Below are 17,844 nucleotides of genomic sequence, written 5' to 3'. Positions count from 1 at the left end.
TTACTAGACAAAGCAAGAAGTTTAAAAAATGGGTCCAGCATAGCTGTGGTTACATACCTCTGTTAGTCCCAGTGTTTGGGACATGGAGGAAGAGGGTCAGGAGTTTGATATTATCCTTTGGCTACACAGTAAGTTTTAGGCCCACATGGGCTACATGAAAAGTCTGTCTCAGAACAAAGAGCTATCCAAACAATGAAAGAAGAAAAGGTAGAAATAAATAAATTAGAAAACAAAGCCAGTAAGTTCAAGAGCTAGTTCTTTGGGTTGTGGGAATCAAGGCAGCTATAGCTTACTGGTCAAGCATTTACTTATCAAGGCCCCAGGTGCAATCCTCAACACCAAAACAAACAAACAAACAAACACTATACACAGAAAAACAAAATACCCTCCCCAAGAACACAGATGGTCTAATTTTAAAAACTAAGATAAAATTAGTGAGCCAGGATAGTGTCCCACATCTTTAATCCCAGCACTTGGAGGCAGAAGCAAGAGTTCTGATTTGAGGCCAGTCTGGTCCAGAGTTACACAGAGAAACCCTGTCTTGAAAAACTAAACCAGATAAAACTAGTGGTAAAATGACACACAAAATCTAAGTCTTAAGAAATAAAAGTTATCTAGGAAAACTACCAATTTTTGGCTCAGAAAAATCAAAAGAAGAGTTGTTAAAAAGCTATCTAGCCTCCCAACTCCCACCCATTTCTGGCTTGGCCCAGATAGCCAGTTTCACATGGGAATTCTGGAGTCCTCTCAACAGAAGTCTTAGAACAGTGCTCTAGTAAGTGAAGACTACTGTAATACATAGTCTTCCATGGACCGGAGATACAACAATCGATCATTAATAATTTAGGGCCTCATTTTCTAGTGTTGTGATTTAAATGACTAGAGTGTCATTTCAGACGCCAACAATGCCACAAATTAGGGCAACAGCATGAGAAAGGTGGACTCACTTCTGATTAGCTGGTCACTGAAGGCTTCTCTGACTTGGATCCAAAGGTGAGGAAGACAACTTTAAAGATGACAAAAAGAAAAGACAAATACCCCGAGGCCCTAAGATGCCTGTGGTGTTCAAAACCAGAGAAAAGAAAAGCAGAGGTGAATGAGAAGGGCCAAATTTTATCTGTGGAACACACATGAAAAGCCCCATGTGATGGGATGGTGTGCATCTGCAATGCCAGCAGCATTCCTACAGCAACACGGGAGGTTGGAGGAGAATCTCTAGGATGCTCATGAGCCAGCTAGTCTAAACATCTGGCTGCAGAAACAACAAAGACCCTTCTTCAACAGAACTGTCCCAAATGATGTCCTCTGACCTCCACACCTGCACTGTGACAACTGTGACACATACCCTGGTCTCTCTCTCTCTCATACACACACACAAATGCACACAAAGAAACTTTTAAAAAAGTACCACAAAGACAAAGGCACCATTTGTCTTTTTATAATACACCTTAACATTAAAACATCAAACCGGGCGGTGGTGGCACAAGCCTTTAATCCCAGCACTCGGGAGGCAGAGGGAGGCGGATCTCTGTGAGTTCAAGGCCAGCCTGGGCTACAGAGTGAGTTCCAGGACAGGCTCCAAAGCTACACAGAGAAACCCTGTCTCGAAAAAAAACAAAAAAAAAAACCAAAAAAAACAAAAAAAAAAACCAAAAAACAAAAAACAAAACCATCAAGTACAGCTATTAGCTTTCAACACATACCTGATATGTAAATGTTGCTGAATGAATATATACTCTGAAAAGTTTTCTTTGTGTAATTGGCTAAATTTATATTTGAGAAAATATATTAACTTGCTCCAGCAAGTTTAAAATAGTTTCACTGGATGAGGCTTTAGTATCCAAAGATAAATGTATACAACACAGAAGTGTTGGTGTTATCCTTTGGGACTAGTGTTAGAGGTACAAGTTAATTTTAATACTGTGCACAGTAGAGTTATATGTGCCTGTGATGAAAGGTAAGTTCCTGACAAGGACGAAACGAATGTCATATTAAGTATGCAAATGTTTGTCTATTACCTTTCTAATTTTTTCCTGTGTAAAACACAAGACTCCCTCACAAGTTAAGTCTTTGCTCATCAGCTCCTTTTCTATGTTCACTTGTAGCTGTACAGGTCATACTTTATGGAACCTGTAATCAACAATCTGTAAGTAAAACAAGAATGTGAGTGGAAAAAAAAATCAAGTGGGTAAAGGGCAGCAAAATTCTGAAGGCTTCTCTGAGGTAACATGAGCTAAAGACAAATCAATCAGTGCTCTCACTCAGGAAGTACAAATTTATCAAAGATCTTAAAAATAATCTATGCCGGGGGTTAAGAAAATGTTTCAGTAGGTTCCACCCAAACATTAAGACCCTAGCTAGAAACCCCAGTCCCCAGGTAAAATACCAGTCACAGTCATATATGCTGTAACACTAACATCTAGCTGCAGGTGGTGGGCGAAAGGCAGAAGGAGCTGGGCCTTGCTGGCTGACTAACTCTCCAGTACTGACTAACTCTCCAGTACAGATACACCTAATGGTCCTCTTCTGGCTTCTTCGCACATACACACCAACCACACACACACACACACTGTCTCATTACCAGCCAGTTTATGCAGAATTGCTGGGGCCAGGCTGAGTAGAAGTATTCTTTGAAAAACTTCCCCTATGTGTCTCTAAGTACAGCCACAGTTGTAAACCACTGAACCTTAGCCCAGAAGTGTAAGGCCAACTGTAAAATTCATGCCTAAAGGGGAAAAGGAGTTCAAGCAGACAGAAATCAGATTTTATAGAGCTTGCCAGGTGGACAAGAAGTGCTACCTTTGTGGACATTCTACATGCCAAGAGCCAATGGAAGAAAACTAGTTTAAAAAAGGGGCTGTATGAATACATGGTTGCATTTGACATTAATTTCTCAACAAACTTGTACAACTAATCTAATTAGTAATCTCCCAAACCTTTCAAACAGAAAGCTCAAGCATTTGTTTTTAGCCTTCGAGCTTGATTTCAAAAACACATCAGCATAATTATAGGGATCAAAAGCACTACATTCTCTACCTGTATCATTTCTAACTTTAAAATACCTCTTCAAGGATTAGAAAGATTGTAATACCCAGAGGAGCAGGATCTCTGGAAGTCACAAAGAGGTCACCTATACAAGACCAAAACAATGGTAACACCAGTTGATGTGCCAACATGGATGAAGGAACACCCACATATGAAAAACTACAGGCAATTAACAGCTGCTGAGAGAAGGAGAAATCAGTCTTCTCCAGGGATAAGGCTCCCCCTCTTATAGGCTATCGGATCCCAAGGAGCCTGACCTAACATATACATGGGAAAAGCCTGAAGGGATCCAGCAGGTTGTATTTATAATTATATGTATATATGTAGCAATAGTTATTAAAGAAAAAGAGGCTATGAATTTGTGAGGTAGTAGGGGAAGTGAGAAGAGTTGGAGGGGAAATACACATGAAATTCTTAAAAATAAAATAACAAAAAAAGCCTCTATACTTGTACAATATTAACAATACATTTCATGGTCACTCATACTAAGGTCCCTAAACATCTTAAGAACTCAATCTGTAAAAACAAAGCCTTTTAAATAACCCTTCCTTGCTTTTACCATTGAAAATAATAATTTTCTCTAAAATCAGAGGTTCTATGACTGAGAAAGCCCCCCAAAACAGGATTTTTCCACCGAAATTAGATATAGTGCATATGCATTTTCCAGATTTTGTAAAAATGTAGATTGTTTTCTAACAGATTTTGGCCAAAAAAAAAAAAAAAAAAAAACAAACAAACAAACAAAAACCCCCTAAAATTATATAAATAAATAAATGGTATACACGTGGTGAATCAGTGTTTTTAAAGCAAGTAGCTTGTTTCCAAAAGATCTAAATGAAATTTGGGAAGCAGTTTATCATAATACAAGTATCAGCCTTTCAAGATGAAAGGATGCTACTGAACAGTGCTAACAATGAATGTTTTTCATGAATGTTCAGCTAAAATGCAGATGTGGAAAAAATAATCTAAGTGGTTTTTACATCTTTGAAAGATGTAAAATCCCTTGGCTTAGCAAGTATAAAATTCTAGATTTTAATACTGCAAGCATTAAATAATCTTTAATATTCAATATATGCATAAAAATAACCCCTGTATTTCAATAAACGCCAATCTGCCCAATGTAAATAAACAACGAAAGTATGTTTCTGGCCATGCGGGTTTCTAAATGTTTATCACCCTGTCATTACTCCTATGTAACAATTTAGATCCCTTAAATATAGTCCAATGCTCCATTGATTTTTATGTGACAACATGAAAAACAATCTGTTGGGGGCTGAAGAGACGGTCCTTTCCAGAGGACCCAGGTTCAATTCCCAGCACTCACATGGCAGCTTACAACTGTCTGTAACTCCAGTTCCAGGGGATCTGACACCTTCACACAGGCATGCACAAAGGCAAAACACCAAAGCACATCAAATAAATAAATACATTTAAAAAAATGACTTGTTGGGGCTGGACAGATGGCGTGGCTCAGCTGTTAAAATCAGACTCCTCTTACAGAGGATCCAGGTATGACTCCAGAACTCATAACGATAACCATCCAATTCCCTCCTCTGGCTTCCTTGGGTACTGTACACACATGGTGCAGACATACACGTAGGCAAAACACTCAAACATACACATAAACAAATCTAAAATAAAATAAATCTGCAATCTGGGCAGGGCAGTCAGTGGGTATAGCTTAGGGTTTGGTATGTAAAATAATATAAAATTACTGGACTGGTTTTCAGTACTTAAAAATCTAAATCATTAAAACTTACAAATGAAAAACTTATCAAAAAACAAAATAAAGCAGTAAAAACAGCGGCATCAGTATTAATTCAGATGATTCTCAAAAAAGTGCCTAAGATAACGACAACTTTCATTAAGGAGATAATTTTTTTAAAAATAATTAACATGTTATTTAAAGTTAAAGAGATTCAATATAGTTGTTTCCTTCCTCATAATTCAATACAATATAAAATGTGAAAGATAAATCATTACAAGCAATAAGTGATGCCTCCACTAAATACATTCACCTGTTTGGAAATGTCATTTTCAAGTTGCAACAACATAAAAAGTACCACAGATTATAAGAGGAATTTGTGTAACCAGAAAATGACAAAGCCCTAACCCAGAGGTGATGGTATTTAGAGACATAGTTTTGAGAGGTTATTAGGCTTAGATGATAGCATTAAGTCATGACTAGATCAACACTTTATATAAGGAGACAATAGAGTTCATTCTCTGTCCTGAGAGTACAATAAAAAGGAGTCATGTGCAAACGAAGACAGTCCTCACTAAAACAAACCATGCTAGCAACTTTAGCTTGAACTTCTAGTCTCCATAACTTTGAGAAATAAATTTCCGTTGTTTAAGCCATCTAGTTATACTAGGTTCAGGGAGGAATGATGTATTAAGTCTAGAACACAGTATTTTATCACTTCAATTTTAACTAGATTGTCCAATTTAAAATGACCAAACATTTACCAGGCCCAAGCCATCCTAGATTCAAGGTATTCAGTATTCATGAAATTTAAACTTTCTAAAAAGTTATTTATTTCCCCCGTCTTCTGTGTTTTTGAGACATTACTCTAAGAACCAGACTTAACAATACTTCTTAAATAGATGATAAAAGATAAATTGGATATGAGACCTTAGACTCACAAATACAGGATAGGGTATTTTCTTTAATTTTGCCAAATATAAATAGACTAGATATTATAACTATAATTCTTTCTTGATAATTGTTTTGTTATATGTAATTTTACTATGTTAAAGTTAAAACCTTCCTTTAAAAAAAAAAAGGGTGCTGTGGATACGGCTCTGTATGCTGTGAATGTGTTGTTCTGATTTGGTTGATAAATAAAACGCTGATTCGGTCAGTAGCCAGGCAGGAAGTATAGTATAGGTGGGACAAGCAAAGAAGAGAATGGTGGAAGTGGAAGGCTGAGTCAGGAGATGCTGCCAGCCACCACCATGAGAAGCAAGGTGTACAGATAACCTGTAAGCCACGAGCCACGTGGCAAGGTATTGATTTATAGAAATGAGTTAATTTAAGATGTAAGATTTAGCTAGCAAGAAGCCTGCCACGGCCATACAGTTTATAAATAATATAAGTCTCTGTATTTATTTGGCTCTGAGCAGCTGCAGGAGCAGGGTGGACACAGGAAAACTCCAGCTACAATATTGGAAGCAGAAAAATCACTTTTTTTTTTTTGAGACAAGGTTTCTCTGTGTAGCTTTGCACCTTTCCTGGAACACACTCTGTAGCCCAGGTTGGCCTCGAACTCACAGAGATCCACCTGCCTCTGCCTCCCGAGTGCTGGGATTAAAGGCGTGCACCACCACCTGGCGAAAAATCACTTTTAAGAATGGGACCATTACTAAGTACAGAACCCACAAACCATTGTGGATAGGAAATACTTCAAGAAACTATAAACAACTTATAAGAAAACCCATAAACACGTAACATTTACATTGTTTAGGTATAGTAAGTAACCTCAAGGTGACTTATAGTCTATAGACATATAACTATGTGTTGTGGGATAATCTTTGTACACTGTGAACATGTGTCTCTGTCAAGCAAGGCATCTTCTGGTTGGTTTAATAAGGAGCTGCATGGCCAATAGGTAAGCAAGAGAATAGGTGGGATTTGGGGGGGGGAGGGAAAGGGGGAGAGAGGAGAGAGAGGAGGGAGGGAGGGAGGGAGGGAGGGAGGAGAGAGAGAGAGAGAGAGAGAGAGAGAGAGAGAGAGAGGAAGAGGGAGGGAGGGGGGAACCCGAAAGGCAGAGGGAATCAAAAAAACAGTATGGAAGAGAGGTAATGAGCCATGTGGCAGAATGTAGATGAATATAAATGGGTTAATTTAAGTTTTAAGAGCTAGCTGGAAACAAGTCTAAGCTAAGGCCAAGCTTTTATACTTAGTAAGTCTCTGTGTCATTATTTGGGAGCTGGCAATCCAAAGAAAGACCTGCTATAACCATATGCATTGATTAGATATGAACACCATGCTATTTTACTTATTTTGAGACTGGGTCTCAAAAGGTAATTAAGTTGGTCTCAACTTCACACTATGTAGACGACATCCCTGACCACCTGATCATTCTGTTTTCTACTTCCAAGTGTTATGACTACAGGCACGTACCAATCATTTATGTAGGATGACTTGGGCATTTATGGATTTTGCTTTGAGCAGGGGAGAGTTATCTGCACCCACTGGGTGGTATGGATAATCCTTCTGAACACTGTGTAAATTACTTAGTTCCTGTCTCCTCACCCTTATATACCTTTTTCCGCCCAGCTCTTTCACTTCCTTCCTAGTGCTGGGATTAAAGGCATGTGACACCCAAGTATTGTGATTAAAGGTATGTGCCACTACTGCCTGGCTCTGGTTTTCTCCTAGACTGAATCAATCTCATGTAATCCTGGGTGGCTTTGAACTCACAGAGATACAGACAGATCTCTGCCTGGAGAGTGCTATGATTAAAGGTATGTGCCACCACAGCCTGGCCTCTATGTTTAATCTTGTTCTGTTCTATGATCTTTAGGCAAATTTTATTAGGGTACAACAAAATATCACCACATATAATGATATCTCAACTCACTTAATATGTTATGTTTAATACACATAATATGTACTGATCAGATCAGAGCAACTGTCGTATCCTCTATCTCAAGTGTTCATTTCTTTGTGTAGGAAGCATCAAATGGTTTTAAATTACATTTGTTTCTATAATAGCAAGGATAAGAGTACCACAATATGTTGAAGGCCTCTAAAATATCAAAACTTATCATTTCATTTTCAGAATGAGACTGGTAGTCAGGTGATATTTGGAAACAACATTGCTCTATACCTATAATCCCAGCACTTGGGAGATGGAGGCAGGAACATCAGAAGTTCAAGCCCAGCTTGGATGAGACCACGCCTCAAACAAACAAAACCAAAAATAAAATGGAAATAAAAGAATTATGTTTCTGGGACAGAGAACAAGCTTTACAATTAGAAAAACAATCTAGCTAGCAAATCTTTTGTACTAACAAATGCTGAAAGAGTCAGCTTCTTATGTGGGTCATGACAGAAAATTTGGTAACAGTAAAAAGCTTCTAAATTTGTAATTCTACAATGAATCCTAAGTGCTTCTGTCAGTGCTCAACCATGTTGTTTGGGCAACTTTGTGTATACCCTCATGCCATGAGCCAGATGCTGACTCTAACACCTTGGTTAAAATTGGTGAAGGCTGTGTGCTATGAATTCCAGTGTTTTACTGTACATATAGCTTTCTGTTTGTATAGAAACATAATGGTTTAATTATGGAAAACTATTTTCCTATCAAATATTCCTCAGCATGTATCAAGTTAGTTTACCTGTTGATTGTATTATGCTTTACTGCTTGGTTTTAAAATTGCCCAAGCTCATTCCAGTTTAGAATACAATTACTACAAATTTTTAAGATGGTCCTTAACATACTTCTGATATTTGTATTATTAATTTATGCAAAATGTCATTCTTAGCACTATACCAGTCAACCTCTGAGAAATGAAGATCTTTACATCCTGCAAATCAAATACTTAAAGTTTAATTACTTATGCAATGAGTAAGCTATCACTAGTATAAAAAGTTTTTATCTTTAAACAGTAAAATGCCAAAAGAATTATTTTAAAATAAGTTAATGGCCGGGCGGTGGTGGCGCACGCCTTTAATCCCAGCACTCGGGAGGCAGAGGCAGGCGGATCTCTGTGAGTTTGAGGTCAGCCTGGGCTACCAAGTGAGGTCCAGGAAAGGTGTAAAGCTACACAGAGAAACCCTGTCTCAAAAAACAACAACAACAACAACAAAAAAAAAACCCAAACAACAACAAAAAAAGTTAATGATCATTACTAAATGTTTGACTTGTATATCTTATATAGCAGGGTCACAGACAAAAGAAGTTGTAAGTGAAAAGGTTAAGAAGCCCTGTCCTAGCAGCTGAAGCGATATATGGCTTAGTGGTAAAATATGGACTTTGCAAACATGGATGAGAATATGAGGAGCAGGATGCAGTGGGGGTGTGGGTGTAGGTGGAGAAGCTGCACTTGTAATCCCAGTGCTGCAGAGACAAGGATCCCTGGGATTTGTTGGCTAGTCAAACAGTGAGCTACCGGCTCAGTGAGAGATGATCTCAGTAGGTAGACAACTTTGAGCAAAACATCTAATGTTGGCTTCCACATATGCAAACACACACACACACACTCTGCACATACACACAAAGAAGCCCTGTTCTAAGTAAGAAGCTCTTGCATTTACTATTTATTTCAAATGATTATCAGGGCACCCTTACTGAAAACCTACAGGATTTTAAACTACTCTTTATATACAATTACCCTTAAGACTGATTTCATAGTTTAAAGCCAATCTTATTTTTTGGAAGGGCCAGAATGTTTTAAGCTATGGGGAGAGTATTCTTTCTCAAATGCTCACCCTTCTTATCAATCTTTCACATAACCGAAGGGTTACAATAGGGGATGGATTTTAAACATAGCATCTAAGTTATGTTACTAACTCTTCCAATACCATTGAAATGTTGGTCTTCAAACATTCAAGGGAGTGTATCCTTCCCTTACACTTTCTAATTTCATTTTTTCCAAGTTCAAGTTTGTCATAAATATTACATGACACTTTTGTCTTCAAAATGTCAGAAGACTCCTCCTGCCTATTGGGAGATGTTTTGTCTTTCTACCATTTGATCCTAATTGTGGTAGATAGTATACAAATTTCAGTATTAGAACAAAAAGTCCAACTTTATTTAATAAAAAAAAATAAACCTCATACAGCAATATAACCAAACTTCACACCTCTTTCCAAAGCCTCCATCCATTAATGCTCTTTTATTTTTTTGTTTAAGACAAAGAAAGTCACTTGCTAGATAGCCCAGGCTGGCCTGAAACTAGTCACAATCTTCCTGACTCACTATCGCAGAGTGCTGGCATTACAGGCTTGAAGAACTACATTCCCTTTTCTTTTCCCACTTTTAAACTAAAATTTGTATCCACTTCTCTAACTTTCAACAGAAATTCTATACCTCCCATATTGTGCTTCTTCAATTTAGATCCAAAAAATTTCAACTTAATTCTAAAAGTAGCTTCTTGAATTACAGACCACCAATAGCCACCATATTTTGAAAAATCAAAACAAAATGTTTTGAGGACTAAATTGTTATTAAATTAGGACTCTAAAATGCTTTCTTTGAAATTTGACATGGTATTTAATATACCATTTTTCACTCATACTAAAAATATTAAAAAGTTATAATACCCATCTTTAAAGTATATTAAAAATGGAACTGGAGTTACAGATGGTTGTGAGCCATCATGTGGGTTCTGAGAACCAAACCTGGTTCCTTTTAAGAGCACAAGTGCTCTTAGCTACTAATCTCTCTCTCCAGCCTGTTTCTGATGTTTTAAATGTGTATCTAGTCAGCTTCCCTAAGAAGCCTTGCAGAGGTATCCACTGGCCTCCACAAAGCCTTTGAGCAAATAGAAAATATATCCTTCTGGGAATAACTACAGTTCTTGGAGAGAAGCTGATGTCTTTAAGAGCACATAACTCCACTACTAGAAGATGGGTTATACTTAAGTTCTTGTTGCCTTCTTCAGGCTAGTACCTTTGTGTAATGCACTGACCATATAATCACGAACAACATTGCACTTCTTAAATTACCATCTGAAAAGAGGAAGGAAGATACATCACTCTTTTCTTCAGACTCAAAATTTAGAACCTTATTTGACATGGTCTTACAATATTGCCTTGGCTGGCCTGAAACACTCTATGTAGACCAAATTGGCCTTAAACTCAGAGAATGGCCTGCCTGTATCCCCACTAGAGTGTCTATCCTGACTAGAGTGACACCTATCTCCTCTTTTATTTGTGCTTTAAATATGGCTGAAGCCAGGCATGGTGGTGTACACCTTTGATCCCAGCACACAGGAGGCAGGTAGATCTCTGTGAGACTCTAGCCTGGTCAACAGTGAGTTCCAGGACAGCCAAGAGTACAGAGAGACTGTCTCAAAAATCCCCAAAACAAACAAAATAAATAAGGACAAGACTCACAACACATGGTACCATAGAATATTAAGTTCAAAAGATACAGAAAACACATTTAATGTTCTCTTTACAACATCAAAATACTGGACCTGAACTTGACAGCTGATACAAACTGAAAAGAACTAACTAAACCTAAGTTCTAAACTTATAGTTCTGAGTTTCACACCCATGAAAATCAAGGTCTCATTACTTTTCCCCACCACTCTGCCTTTTAACCTATCCCCAGTTCTTGACCTAATTTTTTTTTAGGGTCACCAAGGATATCTCACCTAAACCCAAGGCTGTTTACCACATTTTTCTGAATTTGTTACATTTAACTCTAGTACGCTTATGTTTATATTATTCCTTCTGGCCCAATTTCTGTAGTAGTTTCACTTCATCACTCTTGTTCTCTTGCTGTAGGGTCTTAGACATTAGAATGTCAATTTTATCTAAGTTCATGAAGATGGTTGTCAAGTATGCACTAGGACTACTTTGTGTTCTTTTCTGTAATGTTGCCATTTTCTGTTTAATCAATCCATTCCACTGTAGTTTTTTAATCACTTCTGGCCTTCATTATCTGCAACTGTTGCTTATTTTACCCAGCAATCATTTTTTATAGCAGTTATTTTCTAACGGGTAGAAGGACAGGCTGGTGGGATACTAATTTGAAGTGGCCCACAAGTCAGAATTTAAGAGTATACATATTTAAAATATATTAGATGGTTAAAAAAAAAAACACCAAATATCAATGTACATTTTAATTTTAAATTCACTTAATTAAAAGATAGTAAATTAAAACTGAACTGAGTGTAGTACATACCTGTAATCCCAGTACTCTGAAGGCTGAAGTAGAGGGTGGCAAATTTAAAGCAGAGACATGGTTGGAGGTGGGGGTGGGGCAATAAACTTACGTATTAACAACAGATGGGTTGAAGACAAAGCCAAAACCTGGTGAATGACTTCAGTTCAGGAAATACCAGCCACAGGGACTGAGTTATCACTCAGGCTCCTCTGGATCAATGATTAAAATCTTTACTGCTGCTTACTAGCTAGGTAACCATACTCAATCAGCTTCAAAAAATGTTTTCTAGGCCGGGCGGTGGTGGCGCACATCTTTAATCCCAGCACTCGGGAGGCAGAGGCAGGCGGATCTCTGTGAGTTCGAGGCCAGCCTGGGCTACCAAGTGAGTTCCAGGAAAGGCGCAAAGCTACACAGAGGAACCCTGTCTCGCAAAACAAAAAAACAAACAAACAAACAAACAAAAAAATGTTTTCTAGAGTTATAATGCAGAGAGAAGAATCCACTTCTAAGGTTTACTGTAGTAGAGATTTAAAGCTGCCCCCCGCCCCCCAAAAGGTGAGGGCAAAATTTTTAGCCTAGAGCTGGGTACGAAGTCCTTAACAAATATTAAAAAGTTACAGGGCTGGGGATATAGCTAAGTGGTAGAATAGTTAAGCATGTGCAAGACTCTACTCCAGCACTGAGAACAATCAACTAACTAACCATAACTCTGGAACACACCTGAACCATAGTACTTGAAAAGCTGAGGCAGAAGGATATGAATTAAAGGCCAGTTTAGCTACATTACAAGCCTCTGCCTCACACAAAACCCCAGTCAAGCTGGATAGCTAATGCCTGCAATTTTCTCACTAGGGAGGGCTGAGGTAGGAGTTTGAGGCCAAGTCCTGAGCTATGGAGCAAAACTCAGAAAAAAAGAAAGTAAACAAAAATTACAATTATTCGTATTTGTGTGCATGTGCCTGCAATCAGAAGACTAGACTATGCCGGTCTTCTAAGACTCTCCACTTACAGTCTCTCACTGAACCTGAAGCTTACTACCACCACCACACCCAACTGCTGGGGATACAGGCCTGTGAAGTAATGCCTAGTGTGGATGAGTGCTGGGGATTTGAACCCAGATTCTCTTGTTTTCACAGCAAACACTCTGACCCAACGAGTCACCTCTCCTACCCCACAATTTTTTTTTTTTTATCTTCTAGCCATCATGTCTTCCTTTACCGTAATCAACCAGACACTTGATCCATGCTATCTTTTTTTATGAGTAGATTTTCTTCACCAAATTTCCTGCACCTTCTCACATGCCTTTGTTTTCACCTTTAGGTATGAATCCAATGAATATAAGGGAACTTTTGTGCTGTGAAGGGCAGTACTGGGAACTAAACCTAGGGCTTCATTAATGCCATACAAACAGCTCTCTCTAGTTCTATGGCAACCTCCACCCACCTTATTTATATAGCCCTGGGTAGCCTGGAACTGCTAAATAAATCAAGCTGGCCTTGAACTCAGACAGCATCTACCTCCCAAGTGCTGGGATTAATTGTATATACCCCCACACCTCATGATAACTTTTAGTATTAATCTTAAGACTAAATATCTTGGTAGTAAGAAACAAAGCCACACTCCCCTGATTCAGCAGATCTGCCAAAGTGAAAAGGTTCTTTAATAGTTGAATAAAACGGAAGATTAAGCTGTGGGACCATAAGCCTTTCAATCCCAGCACCAGGGAAGCAGAGGTAGGCCAATCTGTAAGTTCAAGGCCAGCTTGGTCTACAGTGAGTTCTAGGCCAGTTAGAGCTAGTCTCAAACAAACAAGAAAATTTTGATGCAAATCAATCTCACAATGAGTATTATTAAGTATACTCTTTTGCATGGATCTATTACTTGGTATTTCTAACCCTTATTCAATAATGTAAAAAGAAACTATGCCAACCACTATATGAGGTAGATGTATTAGAATGGAAAATAATGCATGATAAACTATGTATGCCAACTACCATACAAGGTGGCATGGAAAAAGCCTAGTAGAGAAAAATAGACTATCAGGGAAATCAAAATTTCCCAGGAAGCAGTTTTTTAAGAATACTAGTGATGCTCTCTATAAATGCTGGCTGTACCTTCCTTTAACATTCAGCATCCAGCAGTGCTACTACAGGGGAATCCAACACACTAGCAGTAATAGCTTTCATCACATATGCCTGCCAATGAGACAGAAGTTGCCTGTTGAACCTCAGTAATAGCACTCATTTGATTGACTCTGCTAGCACATAGGTGCAGACATAGGCCCATAAACATGGCTGGCCTCCCGTTAATCTAACAAAATGAGAAATATGTGGCACAAAGACAAATTTATAGTTAGCTTTAGACGGAAAACACAACACAAAAGTGACTCTAAAGAATACTTGATCCACAAAGATGCTAGAACTATGACTCAGGAAACTAACACTAACTCAGACTTCCAAGCAACAATTAACATCGACTGAGATTGAGATAAGTATTCATTGTGTTACTCCACTCACAAGGCAATAGACAAGTGTTACTTTATTGAAGTCAAAATGTCTTAGTCAGAACTTTCCTCTTTTTTGTTTTTGTTTTTTTTTGGGGGGGGAGGGGCACAGGGTTTCTCTGTGTAGTTTTGGTGCCTGTCCTGGATTTCACTCTGTAGACCAGGCTGGCCTCGAACTCAGAGATCCGCCTGGCTCTGCCTCCCGAGTGCTGGGATTAAAGGCATGCACCACCTCCGCCTGACTGTCGGAACTTAGATATAAACTTCAGGGCTGCTTTCACTGTAAGAATACAGTCCTCTGCTATTGGTAGCATATGCCTTTGATCCTAGGACTTGGGAGGCAGAGGTAGGAGGACCTCTGAGTTCGAGGCCAGCCTGGTCTACACAGTGAGTTCCAGGACAGCCAAGCTACATAAAGAGGAGAGAGGGGGGGGGGGGGAGGGAGAGGGAGGGAAGGTGGGAGAGATAGAGAGAATGAGAAAGAATATACAGTTTTGTAAACATGCAATTGATTTCTTTTGCAATTTTACCAATGACGAACTATGTAGATACCGGTATGGCATAAATTGCATAGAAAGATGTCACCCAGCTAACCTCCAACTTGAAGTGTGGGAAGAGGGCAATGCACAGATTCAGGGGCACAGTAGTATCTTCAAAGACATTTAAGAAATTCTGCACTTTGTTCTGAGCTAGAACTGATCCCAGGGTTATTTACTATAGAGAGCACAAAGGAGGAATCTTTATGAAACAAAGCCCGGTATGTAAATATAAAGAGAAGCAGAACAGGAAAAAGAAAACTACTTAAGTAACCAAAGACTTGGGTTATTCTGAGAACACAGATTATCCTGCTTGGAAAAGTTTTATCTATTTATCTATTTATTTATTTATTTATTCTTAAATCTTTCTACCAGTACTCCACTGTTCTCTCTCCGTTTCTAGATGTCCTTTTTAAAAAAACCATGCACTAACCATAGTATTAAATCCTTTACACAGTCTCTAATTCTACAGCAAGCCTGAGAGGTGCTGCTATTATCATCTTTAGTTTATAAATGAAAGAATGGTCTAACAATAATTTCTCAAAATTAAAAAAAAGTCCCTTTCAGCATTCACCTGGTCTTACTACAAAGCCTAGACTGGCCTCAAGCCCATCACTGTCTTCCTCTAGTCTTCCTATCCACAAACATAAAACCCACAGTTAACACCTGGCAACACTTTAACCTTCATATGTAACAATGTTCAACACTGAAGGCAAGCTTAAAAAAAACTACCAGTTAATAATGTACCTCACTTTAGCAAGGATTATAAAAGCATAAGAACAAATGGGCACCCTGACAGTTCACAACATCCCCTTTGGGTTTCGAAAATACAGCTTTGACTACAGTACCACTAAAAATTTGTGTGACCTTCATCTATTACTTCAGTCTCTCAAAGACCATGTCCTCATCTATAAAACAAGTATAAGAGCACCTTCCTCAAAGATTAGAAGGAATAAAGAAGGATAATGTATATGAAGTTTTTGTGATTAGTATATAGAGGTTAAGTCATGAAGGGAGAACAGTCGGCATTCTATGCTCATCACACACCTACAGACCCCACCAACCCGTCCTCCAAAAACAAAACAAAAAACCAAAAAAACCAAAAAAAAAAAAAAAAAAACCACACCAACAACTTATTTGGAAAAATCCATTCCAGAAAAGCAAATAACAACTATTTTTACTATATACAACAAAGTCAATCTACTTCTAATTGCCGGAGAATCACTGTATTTGGGGAAAGCCAGAAAAGATGCTGCAGTGCATCTGTGACACACACCTAAAAATGGCTCCAGCCAAAGCAGCATCTTAATGACCAACACAGAAGCTTAAATCTACTTTTTAAAAATTCTGGAGGTTCGACATGGTGGTCGCCTAATACTCCCCTACCTATCACTTCTATTTACAGGAATTGACTACCAAGCACTTAATCAAGCATCCTCCAGTTCTTCTGGTGCGTTCCAAACGAGAAATCCTAACAGAGTCGCCTACAATTCTAAGTATCTGACCGGGGTATGAATTTATGAACCTAGGCTGAAGACCAGTCAATGCGGAAATCCGGGTATTTTTAACAGCTAGGAATTAGCAGGCAAGTTAAGACACCCGCACCCCAAAGATCTTGAACGAACTTTAGACAAATATACATCTCTTTAAAGGGATTAGAGCGCTTCATAGGCGTAAAACCAAACGGCGGTCCTCACTGACTCCCATGCTCTTTTCTTCACTCTTAAACCGGGCCTTTGCCCTAGCAACCAGCGGTCCTAAACGCTCTCTCTGAAGAACAGGCAGCCGCCGAGCGGTATTCCCGCAAATGCGGAGCTGGAGCGGCCTAGCGGGAGGAAGGACTACCCAAATCCTCCCAAGAAGTTCTTCAGCATGCTCCCAGCGGAAGTAGGGGTCGGTCCTGGGTCCCCGCAGAGCCTCTCGGATCGCCCTGGGCCCCCCACCACCACACTGCTCGCTACGAACGCGAGCATCACCCCAGGAGCGTCCACGGGCAGCAGGGGCCCTCGGAAGCAGCCACGGGCACCAATCCTCCACGCCGCGGAGGACCGCGGCGCGCGCAAGGCCCGCGAGCAGGAGAAGGTGCCTCGGCCGCCGCAGGGCCGGCCGGCTGCGCCGCAGCACACGCCGCGCACATGGGCGGCGGGCCCGCGCCCGGAGCCCCGCGGACGCCGCGATGCCGGGAGCCCCAGGCAGAGGCGCCGCGGGCCCCAGGCCTCCTCCTGCGCCCCGCGCTCGCCCTCCTCCATCGGGCCTCCTCACCGCCCGGACGCCCTGGCTCTCCTTACCCGCCAGGGTGAAAGACCAAGTCTGCGCGCTTCCCAGGGGCTCGCCAGGTACGGATCAGGGGGGTGGGGAGGGAGCCTCGAGGGACCGTCCGCAAGGCCGCCCGGTACGGGAAGCCCGAGCCGCAGCCGTACAAACCGCCAAAGCACTTTCGCTACCTCCTGAGAGGGTGAGAGCAAGCGAGAAAAAGAAGCAAGATGGCGGCTAGCCAGCCCCTACGTGTTACGTCATGACGTCGCGCACGTCAAGAAAAATCTCCGCAAGCCCGCCCTCGGGGGAGGGGGGCGGAAGAGGAGGGAGGGGGGGCGGTGAGGCTGCGGGATCACGTGACGCCTCCGTGGCAGCTCGACTGCGGCCGAGGGTAACGCTGCCTCCTACTGGAAGGAGGGAGCTCCACCAACCAGACCGCTCTCGGAGAGACAAAAGCTCTCCTCCACCTGGGAAGATTCCGGAAGTCTTGAGTCGTCCGGAATACAACTTGGTTTGTTTGTCTCCGTGCATCGCCACAATTGACGGATGAGCATCTAAATTTACAACCAGCGCTTTGCTAGACTCTTCCCAGTGAAGTAGGGGGGCAAAGTGAGAGGGCACGGTGTGGCACTTGGAGCAGGCTGAAGTTACCTCAGCG

The 17,844-nt window shown here is 40.3% G+C and overlaps 1 protein-coding gene across 11 annotated transcripts in view; it reads right to left on the bottom strand.

Annotated features, from left to right (window-relative positions):
- The window catches only part of Prrc2c (proline rich coiled-coil 2C), a 77,940-nt gene extending 60,522 nt beyond the window's left edge, over positions 1–17,418 (bottom strand). For 6 of the 11 annotated variants that reach the window (XM_059281070.1, XM_059281072.1, XM_059281075.1 and 3 more), the window contains exon 1: positions 17,219–17,414. The gene's annotated coding sequence lies outside the window, so the exon portion shown is untranslated. Of the gene's footprint in view, positions 1–17,218 lie in introns of all 11 variants that reach the window. The other 5 variants (XM_059281078.1, XM_059281079.1, XM_059281080.1 and 2 more) reach the window with 4 other exon arrangements.
- Positions 17,419–17,844: the final 426 nt, after the last annotated feature.

The sequence above is a fragment of the Peromyscus eremicus genome, chromosome 15 (genome assembly GCF_949786415.1).
Source record: "Peromyscus eremicus chromosome 15, PerEre_H2_v1, whole genome shotgun sequence".
NCBI classification, from domain to species: Eukaryota; Metazoa; Chordata; class Mammalia; order Rodentia; family Cricetidae; genus Peromyscus; species Peromyscus eremicus.
Note: the sequence above shows the minus strand (reverse complement) of the source record. Positions and strands in the feature narration are given on the sequence as shown.